Genomic DNA, 12,286 nt, shown 5'->3' with positions numbered 1-12,286 from the left:
CTGCATCGGCAGGCAGACTCTCAACCACTGCGCCACCAGGGAAGCCCTAAAATTTGACACTTTGAATCCCCTTTTGTCAATGTATTAACCACCAGCAGGCAATCTTGAGTCATCATTTGGTGAATGACTGAATGAAAAGATCCTTTATAGTGTAAGTCTATGCAAAAGAATTTCCCAGAGGTATCCATTTTTCTGTTTTTACATTAAACCAACTCCATTGAATTTGTATTAGTGAGAAGACAACATTAGAAGATTAAAAATTCTGTTAACCTTAGGATTTAGCATTGTCCAAGGGCAAACATATCTAAAAATATATATGTTAATGTCATCTTATTTTTAGGAGAATGGAAACAAACTACATGTTTGTATTAGGTAGAAAAATTATTGTGCTACCCTCTAACCAATTCCTCCAGAAATTTAGAAACTCAGTTTTCCCCTATTTTAAGTCAATAGTCCAGATACCGCTGTCATTCAAGAATGAATCCCCCAAAAATTCTACAGAGAATTATCTTTCATTTATAATGTTATTGAAAATTAAATTAATAAATATAATACTTATATTTTATACTAAGACAATATAATAAGAATTGGGAATTCATGGGTTTTAAAAGAAGTTATTTTATAATCAGGAAAGGTAAAGAGAGGAAAGTTAGAAGTCCAATAGAAGTCTGATAACAAAAGGATGAGAGAATTATTGACAGCAAGTTTTGAGTGTGCCTAGGCAAATACACCATATCAAACTGACACAGGTAAAAAGTATGAATTTAAAAGGCTTGAAGGCTGGGATGATTTAAAAATTTTTTTAAAAATATTTAATTTATTACTTTCTTTTTTTTGGCTGCGTTGGGTCTTAGTTGTGGCACGTGGGATCTTTTGTTGTGGTGCATGGGCCTCTCTCTAGTTGTGGTGCACAGGCTTCTCTTTAGTTGTGGCGTGCGGGCTCCAGGGTTTGTGAGCTCCGGAGCAAGTGGGCTCTGTAGTTTGTGGCACAGGGCTCTCTTGTTGAGGCATGCAAGCCCAGTAGTTGTGGTGCACGGGCTTATTTGCCCTGCGGCATGTGGGATCTTAGTTCCCCGACCAGGGATCGAACTCACGTCCCCTGCATTGGAAGGCATATTCTTTACCACTGGACCACCACGGAAGTCCCTGGGATGATTTAAAATTTGATGTAGGCATTGGAAGAAAGTAAATACTGACTGATACCAAAAGGTAGCTATGTGGCTGCCATGTTGCACAACTCCAGGGGGGCACCGTTTTCAGTGTAATGTGAATGGCACTCCTGGAGTTGTACAATGTGGCATCCTTGTAGCTACTTGCTATTTATACAGCACTGTTCTGATCAATTCAGTTGTATCAAACTATAGCTAATGAATCTAAGATGGGGAATTAGATCTGGGATTAAGGAGACAATTAAGGAGTCCTGAGACTTGGATGATCCTATAATGGAGCAGGTCAGGAGAGTCCATAGTTAGGACTCTATCTAGTAAGTTATCAGGGAGTTTTAATGGAGAGGTACACATACATATTTAAGTTATTTCCAAGTTACTTTAGATATCATAGAAAAAAATCCACCCTACACTTCTGCTACCTCAACATAGTATTTTCACTTGTCTATATTGTCTTCTATTTTGTGTTTAATAGGTTGAATTTTGATTCTTATTTTTAAAATTTAACTGCATTCTATTTGATGGAGAGAGCCGCCACTTATCAGTCTTTCAACTTTTGATTTGTGTAATGACATTGTCTCTCTGACTTGCATGGTAGTCTTTCCTGTGTCTTGTATCTGGTTCCTAAACCTGATTCACTGTGCTTGGCCAGTTTTGTGGCTACCAGCCCATGTCTAGAGAGAGAGACCTAGAGAGAGACTCTTATTTTCGTACATAGTATGTTCCTGTAAACACTTAAAACAGCTGAATGTGAAGGAACTGAGCCATAGATGCTTTCAAACAATATTTTAAGGAAGGTTCTGTCCCAGAGAGTGTAAAATATTATGGAAATATTAAAAACATTATAAAATTATTTTAATCATATAGTCTTGACATAATCTTAGAGTTCTAGCATTTCATAGATGTTCTTTATTTTGTTCTTTTATAGTCAAACATACAGTTGATTGACTTAAAGTCCAGTGAGCATTTCATTGAGGCTGATGATTATTTCTATCTTTATATTAATTATATGAAATTTGAGACCTACATTTCTTACCGTGAGTTTTAGCACTTTCTTTTTTCTATTTTCCTGTCATGTTTACAAAATAAGGGGAAATGAAATATAAAATCCAATATTGTATAAGCTGCTACACAAAGATTGTGGTATTAGCTGGCACACAGCATCAGCTCAGAGCTCATAGGGCTTCTTTGTCAGCTGATGTTCAAAAGTCCAAGTTTTATAATATTAAAGGCCATTTAGAGTATCAGATTATATGAAAGTCTAATGTTTTGATTTATAGTCATCCTAGTGGGCATAAAGTGGTATCATGTTTTTTTAAAAAAATAACTTTATTGAGATGTAATTCACCCTTTTCAAGTGTACAGTTCATTGGTTTTAGATATATTTGCAGAGTTATACAGTGATCACCACTCTCAAATTCCAGAATAGTCTCATTACTCCAAAAAGAAACCCTGTACCTATTAACTAATTTACTTTCTGTTCGTGTGGATTTGCCTATTCCAGACATTTCATATACATGGAATCATATGTGGCCTTTGGTGGCTGACTCCTTTCACTTAACATAATGTTTTCAGATTTATCCACATAGTAGCATGTATCAGCACTTCATTCTTTTTTGTGACTGAATAATATTTTAGTAGATGGGTATACTACGTTTTGTTTATTTATCAGTTGATGGGTATTTTGGTTGTTCCTACTTTTTGGCTATTATGAATAACACTTCTATGAACACTTGTGTATATGATTTTATGTGGACATTTATTTTCCTTTCTTCTGGGAATATGCCTAGGAATGGAATTGCTGGTCATATGGTAGCTCTGTGTTTAGCTATTTAAGGAACTGCCAAATTGTTTTCCAAAGTGGCTGCACCATTTTGCAATTCCATTAACAATGTATGAAGGTTCCAATTTTTCTACTTCCTCACCAACCCTTGTTATTGTCTTTAATTTTAACCATCCGATGTGTGTAAAATGGTACATTATTCTGGTTTTGATTTGCATTTTCTTAGTGACTAAGGATGTTTAGCATCTTTTCATATGCTTGTGGTCATTTGTATATCTTCTTTGGAGAAGTGTGTATTCAAGTTCTTTGATCGTTTTAAAATTGCTTATTTGTCTTTATATGTATTGAGTTATAAGAGTTCTTTGCATATTCTGGATACAAGTCCTTTATCAGATATACATGATTTAAGAACATTTTCTCCCATTCTGTGGATTTTTTTACTTTCTTGATGGTATCCTTTGAAACACCAATAAAGTCCAGTTTATCTATTTTCTATTTTTTATTTGGTTGCTTGTGCTTTTGGTGTCATATTTAAGAAACCATTGTTTAATCCACGATCACAAAGATTTATGTACTTCTTTCTAAGAGTTTTATAGTTTTAGCTCTTACATTTAGGTTTTTAAATCCATTTTGAATTGATTTTTGTATATGGTGTGAGATAGGTGTCCAAATTCCTTGTTTTGCATGTGGACGTCCAGTTGTCCCAGCACTATTTCTTGAAAAGACTATTCTTTCCCCATTGAATAGTCTTGGCATTCTTATTGAAAATTAATTGACCATAAATGTAAGAGTTTATTTCTGGACTCTCAATTCTATTCCATTTATCTATATGTTTATCCTCATGCCGTATGTATATGATGTATAGTTGATTTACAGTGTTGTGTTAGTTTCTGCTGTACAGCAAAGTGATTCAGTTATACATCTCTATACAATTTTTCATATTCTTTTCCATTATGGTTTGTCACAGGATATTGAATATAGTTCTCTGTGCTGTACAGTAGGTCCTTGTTTATCCAGTACCACGCTATCTTGATTACTATAGCTTTGTAGTAAATTTTGAAACTGAGAAGTGTGAGTCCTCTAACTTTGTTCTTTTTCAAGATAATTTTGGCAATTCTGAACACCTTGTATTTTCATATTAATTTCAGCTTGTCAATTTCTGCAAAATTTTTCTTCTTTTTTTTTCAGTCTTTATTTTTAAAACATAAAGTGTTATTGAATTTCCACATAGTATAGAGTTGGCCCCAAACACCAAAGATACTTGTTTGCAAAGGAATAAAATATGCAAAACATAGGTCGTATAGGTATGGTCATATTGTAAAAGAGCATATCAAATTACACTAGATTACAGCCAGAACAAGTGTTTCAAAACTAAGACTTTACATATTCACTTAATACTACTAGTTTGGAAAGAATTATGAATCCTTATATTTAGGGAGAAACAGATACTTAATTTCCCTGTCAAGCTCCAGTGTTCCACCGTGAAGATGGCATAAATGAACTGGTTAAACTATAGAGTCAGACTGGCTCTGTTCAAATTGTGACTTTAGCACTTACTAGCTATGTACATGGCCTTGAGCAAGTAACTTAATCTCATCTATAAAATATGGATAATAGTAACTATCACATTGGGCAATTGTGAGGATTAAGTGAGGAAACATGTAAAAACACTTAGAAAAATGCCTGGCACATAGTGAGTACTCAATAAGTGTTATCCTTTAAAACTGTTGTCAAGATTTCATTCATCTCTGTCTTAATATTTGAAAAGGCTTTAAGAGTAGGTTTTTTGTTTTTGGAACTGGCATTGAAGAACAAGAGTTAGAAAAGAAAAGAAAAAAAATCAAAGCCCCTAAAACTTCTTAATTCCACTCCAATATTGAGTGTCTGTCGGGCTCTATAGAATACCTTGAGGTAAAAAAGTGACACTTCTGTCAGGAAGCTTACAAATTTACTTAAGGGTGGGGAAAATACACCAAAAGATGGTCACACTTTGTAGGGGAAGAGAAGAATTATAATAGAAATTCTATAAAATAAAATTGTATTTGATTTCAAAAGAGAGCTCACATCTGGTTATGGAGGTTAGGAATGTCTTCATGGAGGAGGTGTCAGTTGAGATGAACCCTAAAAGTCTGGTATATAGGCAGTGGTGAAGTAAGTAGTGGGGCTAATAAGGAAACAACACAAAGACTCAGAGACAGGGTCTGTGGACATGTTTTCTAAATGAAAATGCGGTTGGGGTGGAGGGTTATCCCCATAGGGCACGTTTGAGGTGAATGTGGCTGCTTTTGGTTGTTCTACTGACCAGGGAGCACTGTGGCATTTAGTGAGGGAATGATGATAATAAACATCCTGCAATGATGTGGATAGAATAAGTGATAATAATGAAACATATGTCAAAGCTATATTACTGAGGATCTTGAGGGTCAGGCTGAAATTTACACTTAAGTAGGTAGATGCCTGGGAGGAGAGCCACAGGAGCAAGGATGTATGAAGGAAGAAACAAAGGGTATAGAAGTCAGAAGAACTGGGGTTTAGTTCTAACACTTTAAAACATGAAGATTTGGGCTTCCCTGGTGGTGCAGTGGTTGAGAGTCTGCCTGCCGATGCAGGGGACACGGGTTCGTGCCCTGTCTGGGAAGATCCCACATGCCGTGGAGCGGCTGGGCCCGTGAGCCATGGCCGCTGAGCCTGCGCATCCGGAGCCTGTGCTCTGCAACGTGAGAGGCCACAGCAGTGAGAGGCCCGCATACCGCAAAAAAACCCACAAAAAACAAAACATGAAGATTTAAAATTGAAGATGATTTCTCAAGCCCTATCCTTAGAGTCTGTTTTACTTTGATATAATTCTGTAGAGTCTATGGATGAACTTAGTGAATTTAGGTGGGGCTGAGGAAGAGTAAGTCATTTAATGTAGAGGTTCCATGATGAAACCATGAGTAGATGAATCCATGAGTAGAAATCAAGGGTCTGTGAACTTGGATGTGAAAAAAAATTACATCTTTATTTTCATTAACATCTAACTAAAACAGCATTTCCTTCCACTAAGTATGTAGGCAAAAAAGTATAGTAATATTAGCAGTACCTAGGACTTTGCAACTCATAGAAATCATAACTCTTTCGTACCATGGTTAATGCAGTTATCTTGAAATATTTACACTGCCTTGAAATTATGGTAGGACTTGCTGCTAGGACTTATTAATGTGTTGATAAAGAAGCCAATATATTACTGTATATCAAATTTTAAAATATTTTCATAACTATTCCCTTTGTAACCATGTGCATTTCATTTACATTTTAAAATATTTTATTGAGAATGGGCCCATGGACTTTACCAGGCTCCCAAAGGCTTTAAAGTGAGGAAGTGAGAGAAACGGAATGACAGAAGGTCGTGAGGATGATAGGCAAGGCAGAAGTTCAGGCTGAAATCCGGAGCTGGAGCATTTTTAGTGTTGAAGTAGATGGATGCACATCAGGAGGAGAGGGTGTGAGATGATGACAGAGCAGCACCTGGAAGCGGGAATGCAGAGCCACCCTCACCACCCCCACCCCAATGGGAGGGATTCAGATAGAAGGAGGAGTCTCTGCTGGTTGAGTTTGGATGGGAATCAGTATCGTCAGGGAAAGAAAAGTTTGAGTCAGTGTGAAGAGAAAGAGGGTTAATGATTGCAATGATGATAACAATTGCAACAGCTGCCATTTATTGGGTACTTACCAAGTATTTTATAAAAAACATTATTTCATTTAATCTACACAAAGACCCTGGGATATTAGTTATTTTTGTCATCTTTTACAGATGAGGAAACTGACATTTCAGATACAGTAACTTGCCAGGTTAGCACCGTTGATAATTTGCAGATCTGGGATTTAAACCTCTCCTGATTCCAAAGGCTGTTCTAGTTTTCCCGGGAGGGTAGTGAGTTAGAGGTTCCAAAGGACCAAGAAGCAGGCGCTAGTGAAAATGGCACATAGAGTGGAGGAAGGCTGGGCTGGATGGGGATGAAAATGGGGCCAGCTGTCGAAGGGTAGCCGTTGACCTAATGTAGCCAGAATTTTGGAAAACTGGGAATAAAGACACAGGCAGTTTGAAGAGGCTGAAGAAGAGATGAGAGACACTTGACAGATTTGCTTATGTTTTACTGGTGTTGAGAATCAGATTCCCGTTGTTGGAGAAACTGCTAAAATAGATGGGAAGTTTTCGTAAGATGCTCCTTTTCTCTCTTCCCTTCGAGTAATACATCCTACTTACCCTGAGGTGAAGAGTCTGATCTTAGTAGCCTTATGAGGCAACAGTTTGAGCCCTCTCTTCTTTGCCTGGCCTTCAGACCCCAATTTTCCAGAGACCACAATTGAGAAAGACCTTTTGTTACTGTACAATAGGGGGAAAACTCCCAGTGGTAGAAAACAGACTGAGGACTTTGCAAAATATAGCAAGTTCATGTCTGCTAATATGTTAAGTTATTTGGCCTCCCTAGTTTAAGTAGTGATTTGTTGTTTTCATGCTAATACAAATTCTTGTATTAATAGGAGCATGGCCTGGGTTTCTTCATCCGCCTGGGAAAAAATTACTTGTTTGATGGTAAACAAAGAACAGAAGAATTGATTCACTGTCCTCATTTTAAAAAAAGATGGTATGAAGCAATAGTGGAATAATTTTAATTGTAACCCTCTAACACTTGCCATCAGTAAGATCATTTGTGTTCTGTTTTTAGGAAATGGAGTATTAAAGAGTACATAGTGCATTAGAAATGCAAAACATGACCGCATGTTCTCAGGATTTTGTCAGTGTTACATGAAAGAGCACTTGTATTGGGATACTCAGCTCTGAGGGTATTCTCTGTTCAGTGTGTATTTACAGAGATGTATGAATATTTGATTAATGAGTCATGGTCTCTGGAGAAATTTAATAACTGTATTGCTGTACAAAGCCAGGCCCTTAACTGTTAACACAGCTGCCAATAGTGTCATTGACACTGCAACTCTTTCTGAATCTAATATATTCTGTGGAGTAAATTCCTTGGTCTAAAAAAGATCTGTGAGAGACATTATTCAGTTATCTGTTTTGAACTTTACTCAATTTAGAGGCTCTGATTTGTAAAGATTTTTCCAGTGAAAACAAGCAGTGATATGGAAACTTAAAAATGACCTATTTTAAATGATTACTTTTCCCAGAAATTAGTTGAAAAATCATTGATAAATAAAAAGTGGTTGATAATTCTCTTCAAGATTATCTGTTAGGGATTCAGCAATAATGTCTTGCTTATCATATTAAGAAATATCCATAAGAAGTAGAAACATGAGGTATACCTGTGATTTAGATCTCACATCTATTTGAATGCCATAATCTAAATTCATTATTAAACATAATATAATGCTTCTTCAGGAATTATGGAAGGCTAATTTATCCCTTCATCTATTTTTTGTTTGTTTTTAATATCTATGGAGAAATCAATTGTAACTTTCAAAGTTAGGTCGGTATTTTATTATTGTTACCTCATTTAACTGCTTGGGTAACAGGGAGAAATGTCAAAAACAAGATAAATTTAGTGCAGAAGCTTTTGCTGGAAGCTGTAACTGCATGTTAGAATTATCCATGCTATGCAGAATTTCCTGCAACACTTCTCCTTAGGGCCACAATGCATTACAGCAGACGTATAATGAAGCTGCTATAAAATCTCTGGTAATTAAAGGGGATTTGACAGTAATTGCAACAGTGAATCAACTTAATTATTACCTGCTTCAAAGAGAGCTAACCTGATGTTATAATCTAACCTTTTCTACTTTTAAAATGGGAGATTAAACAAGTATATGTAGCATTTAAGAATTAAATCTGAGATAGAATTGCATTAATATACTTCTAATATACATTTTATGCACATGTAAACATCAACTTCTCAAGAAGAACTAGCATTAGGGTCTCTGTGATCCTCTGAAGTTATTTGGTATACTCTGGAAGTTGAAGCAAACCCACAATCTCTGAATGGAGTCCGCTTCTCCTCAAGCCCCGACAGACCTTGATTATGGTTTGCCTGACTTCCGCAACATAAAGAAGGATGCTTTCTTAATATTAACACGTAAAGAAAAGAAACACCATTATTATTATTGTTGTTTGCATTTAGGTAGACTAGCTCTTAGAATCTTAAAATCTCAAGAGCTACAAGCAAGCTGATATGAAAGTGAAGGTTTAGAATCAAATGAATACTCTTCTATAACTTGGTATATTCAGCCCTGAGTGCAAAGAACAAGACACCCAAGTTTCAGCCCGAGTTCTGTCCGTGGTAATGCTTCTTATAAACTCTATGCTCCTATTTCCTGTAGCCCGCTGTCTTCCTTCTCACAGGAGTGGGAATGGAGAAAGATGAAAGTAGTCACTGATTTGGATGAGTTCATGTCATATACCATGTGCTATCAAGGACTTAGAACAATTAATACCAGGTTCCATATTTATGATTTGACACGCTCCATCCCCCCCACTGTGGCAGATACCCCTCTTTTTTCTGCTTTTAAGTCTTATATCTTCATTGGCTTTAGCTTTACCTATCGCCATATTACTTCTCCGTAATTATAGAAAGATTGGACTTCAGTAGTTTTGTTTTGGAGTGTGAATCTTTTTGTATTTTGTGTCTGCCATATGTAGAGACACAGTAAACTGACTCATTTCATAAGAGATGATCGATTAGGCATAGATTTGGTACAGTTTGGGATGGAATAATCTTATCCTCAATTACTGTTTGCCACACTAGAAGTAGGTTCATATGAAAATGAACCAGAATTGATTCTCCATCTGGGGCAGCAGGACCCCTGGGCAGGCTTTGATCATCGATCTTTGTAAGATTTCTTCCGGTATGTTGCAAATTCAGCCTGAAGGAAGGATTCCTTGAAGGAAGATTGAGAACATGTGTTATATACCTTGTTTTCTAATGTTGCTTCATATCACTAAGCAGATTGTTTCTCAATATAGGAAGCAAATAAGTATGGTCAATAATGAATAACGATTGGAAAATTAAGCAATGTGAGTTATAATTTCAATTTGGTCACTGATTGACTTGGGGGAAATTGTCGAGAACCTCTTTTCGTTTTATTCCTCCACTAGACTGAATTTCAGCTACTCCACAGGAATCCCCTAAAACCCAATCCGCTTGTTTGTTAGAAAACTTTTACCAAAGCAGAAGCTCACCTAAGGTGTGGCCTTTGTAAAGGTAGTTAGTACAGCTTCCAGAGGTACCTATTTTGTGATCAGGGATCTTCCTATTCCACATGAGCCATGGTTGTCTTCAGTTCATGCTCATAACTTTTAATTTACCAGGGATCAGTGATCTATGCAGAGTTTATCCCTCTGATTTTTATCTTTTAGATGGTTCATTCCTTGTTTTAATGAGCACAGGAGGTTACAGGGCATGAAACTCAAACAAAATGATTTCTACTTGATAAACAATGTAACAAGGCCACGGAAAGAAGTTGGAACTGTTGGCCAGAGAAATAATCCTTTACTTATACAGCTTATCTATGTACTTGAGATAGAAAGGTGAACAAAACAGGCAAGGTTTCTGCTCTCATGGAGTCCACATTTAGTTGTAACTTCTGTTTACTAAGTGCTTACTATTCTAGGCACTTTATACATATTATCTCATTTTTATGCCATAGACAGAAATCTGTGCTTTATACGGAAGAAACTTGAGACTCAGAGAGATTAATCAGATTGCCCAAGGCTACCCAGCTGGTAAATGATTCATTCAGGATTCCACCCCAGATCTATTTGACTGCATAAATGGTTGAAACTGCTAAATTTTGGGATTGTATGTAGAATTAATGAACCATGTTGTTCTTTTCCTAGATATTATAAGTTAAAACTAACTTTACCATTATCTACCATGCCAAATATTTACTACAGTAATGCAATGAGATAGAGAGCCCTAAGTTTTTTATTCTTGCTTGTTTTTTTAATTAGATGTATATGACACATTAATATCCTGTTTCTGACAAAACCCAGAAGTTAGCAAGGTTTCATGAAGACCCCCTGAAATACAACAGAATTTTCAGTGTCAGCATTTTCAGTGTCAGATATGACATAAGAATCAGTAAGTTTTGAAGCTGTTACCTTCCACGCAAAAGCTATTACCCTCTCTCAGTTCCTCTCAGATCTTTCCCACAAACAAAACACGTACTGACTTCTTATGAACTTTATAAAGAATGGGTATCCATTTAGAGAACTGCATTGTAAGACAAATTGTCATACTTCTTTGTTCTTATAGAATGATGGAGTAAAAAAAAAAATAGGATTATGCTTTCTGAGAGAAAGTTAATTATACAATCACCTCAATTATTCAGGGGTAGAATATTAGATTAGGGATATATTCACTCCTGCCTTGGGCGATAGAGAAGGACTTTTTAGTTGACACTAACATGATTGCAATAAGGGATTACAAGTGAGCTGGCATCACCTGAAAAATGACATACATCTTTGAAAGGTGGCCAAGTTTTTGGGACCTTAAAGATTATCTAGTCCATTGTCTTCTTTTTACAGATGAGGAAACCAAGGCTGCCAAGTTGTAACTTATTTGCCCAAGTTACACAGCTATGTAGGACAGAGCTCTAATTAGAATTCAGTTTGTTCTTTTAGCTGAGAGAAAATTCATTTTAAAGAGTTAATATTTGGTAGCTTTAATATAGATAGCAGAACATCTACTGATGTCTTTTTAAAAGTCTACTCTTATTTAAGTAAATTGGGTCGTTCAGTTGACTGTCAAGACTAGAGTCCTGAAAAGGGATGGAGTTCTTGTTACAGAAGTTGCCTTTCCTTTGGTGTCCAATTTGAGCATTGATGTAGACTCGGGATAGTGAGTGAAACCATCAAGAGAGAAAATAGAAAACCAAGAGCAGAGGGAATCAGTCTATGTTCTTTTTTTTTTTTAATTATATTTATTTATCTTTGGCTGCATTGGGTCTTCGTTGCTGCACATGGGCTTTCTCTAGTTGCAGCGAGTGGGGGCTACTCTTTGTTGCGGTGCGTGGGCTTCTCATTACGGTGGCTTCTCATTTTGGAGCAAGGGCTCTAGGCACGTGGGCTTCAGTAGTTGTGGCACGCAGGCTCAGTAGTTGTGGCACACAGGCTTAGTTGCTCTGCAGCATGTGGGATCTTCCCGGACCAGAGATCGAACCCGTGTCCCCTGTACTGGCAGGAAGATTCTTAACCACTGCCCCACCAGGGAAGTCCCAGTCTGAGTTCCTTTTTGAAAAAAAATTCTACCCCTCCCTCCCAATTCATATCTTGGCTTTTTGTGATATTGTTATTGAGTCACTTCTGCAAGAGGAATAGGAAAACAGGTGATGACTGCCAGTT

This window comes from Monodon monoceros, unplaced genomic scaffold (genome assembly GCF_005190385.1).
Source record: "Monodon monoceros isolate NGI ecotype Baffin Bay Population unplaced genomic scaffold, NGI_Narwhal_1 Super_Scaffold_18, whole genome shotgun sequence".
NCBI classification, from domain to species: domain Eukaryota; kingdom Metazoa; phylum Chordata; class Mammalia; order Artiodactyla; family Monodontidae; genus Monodon; species Monodon monoceros.
Note: the sequence above shows the minus strand (reverse complement) of the source record.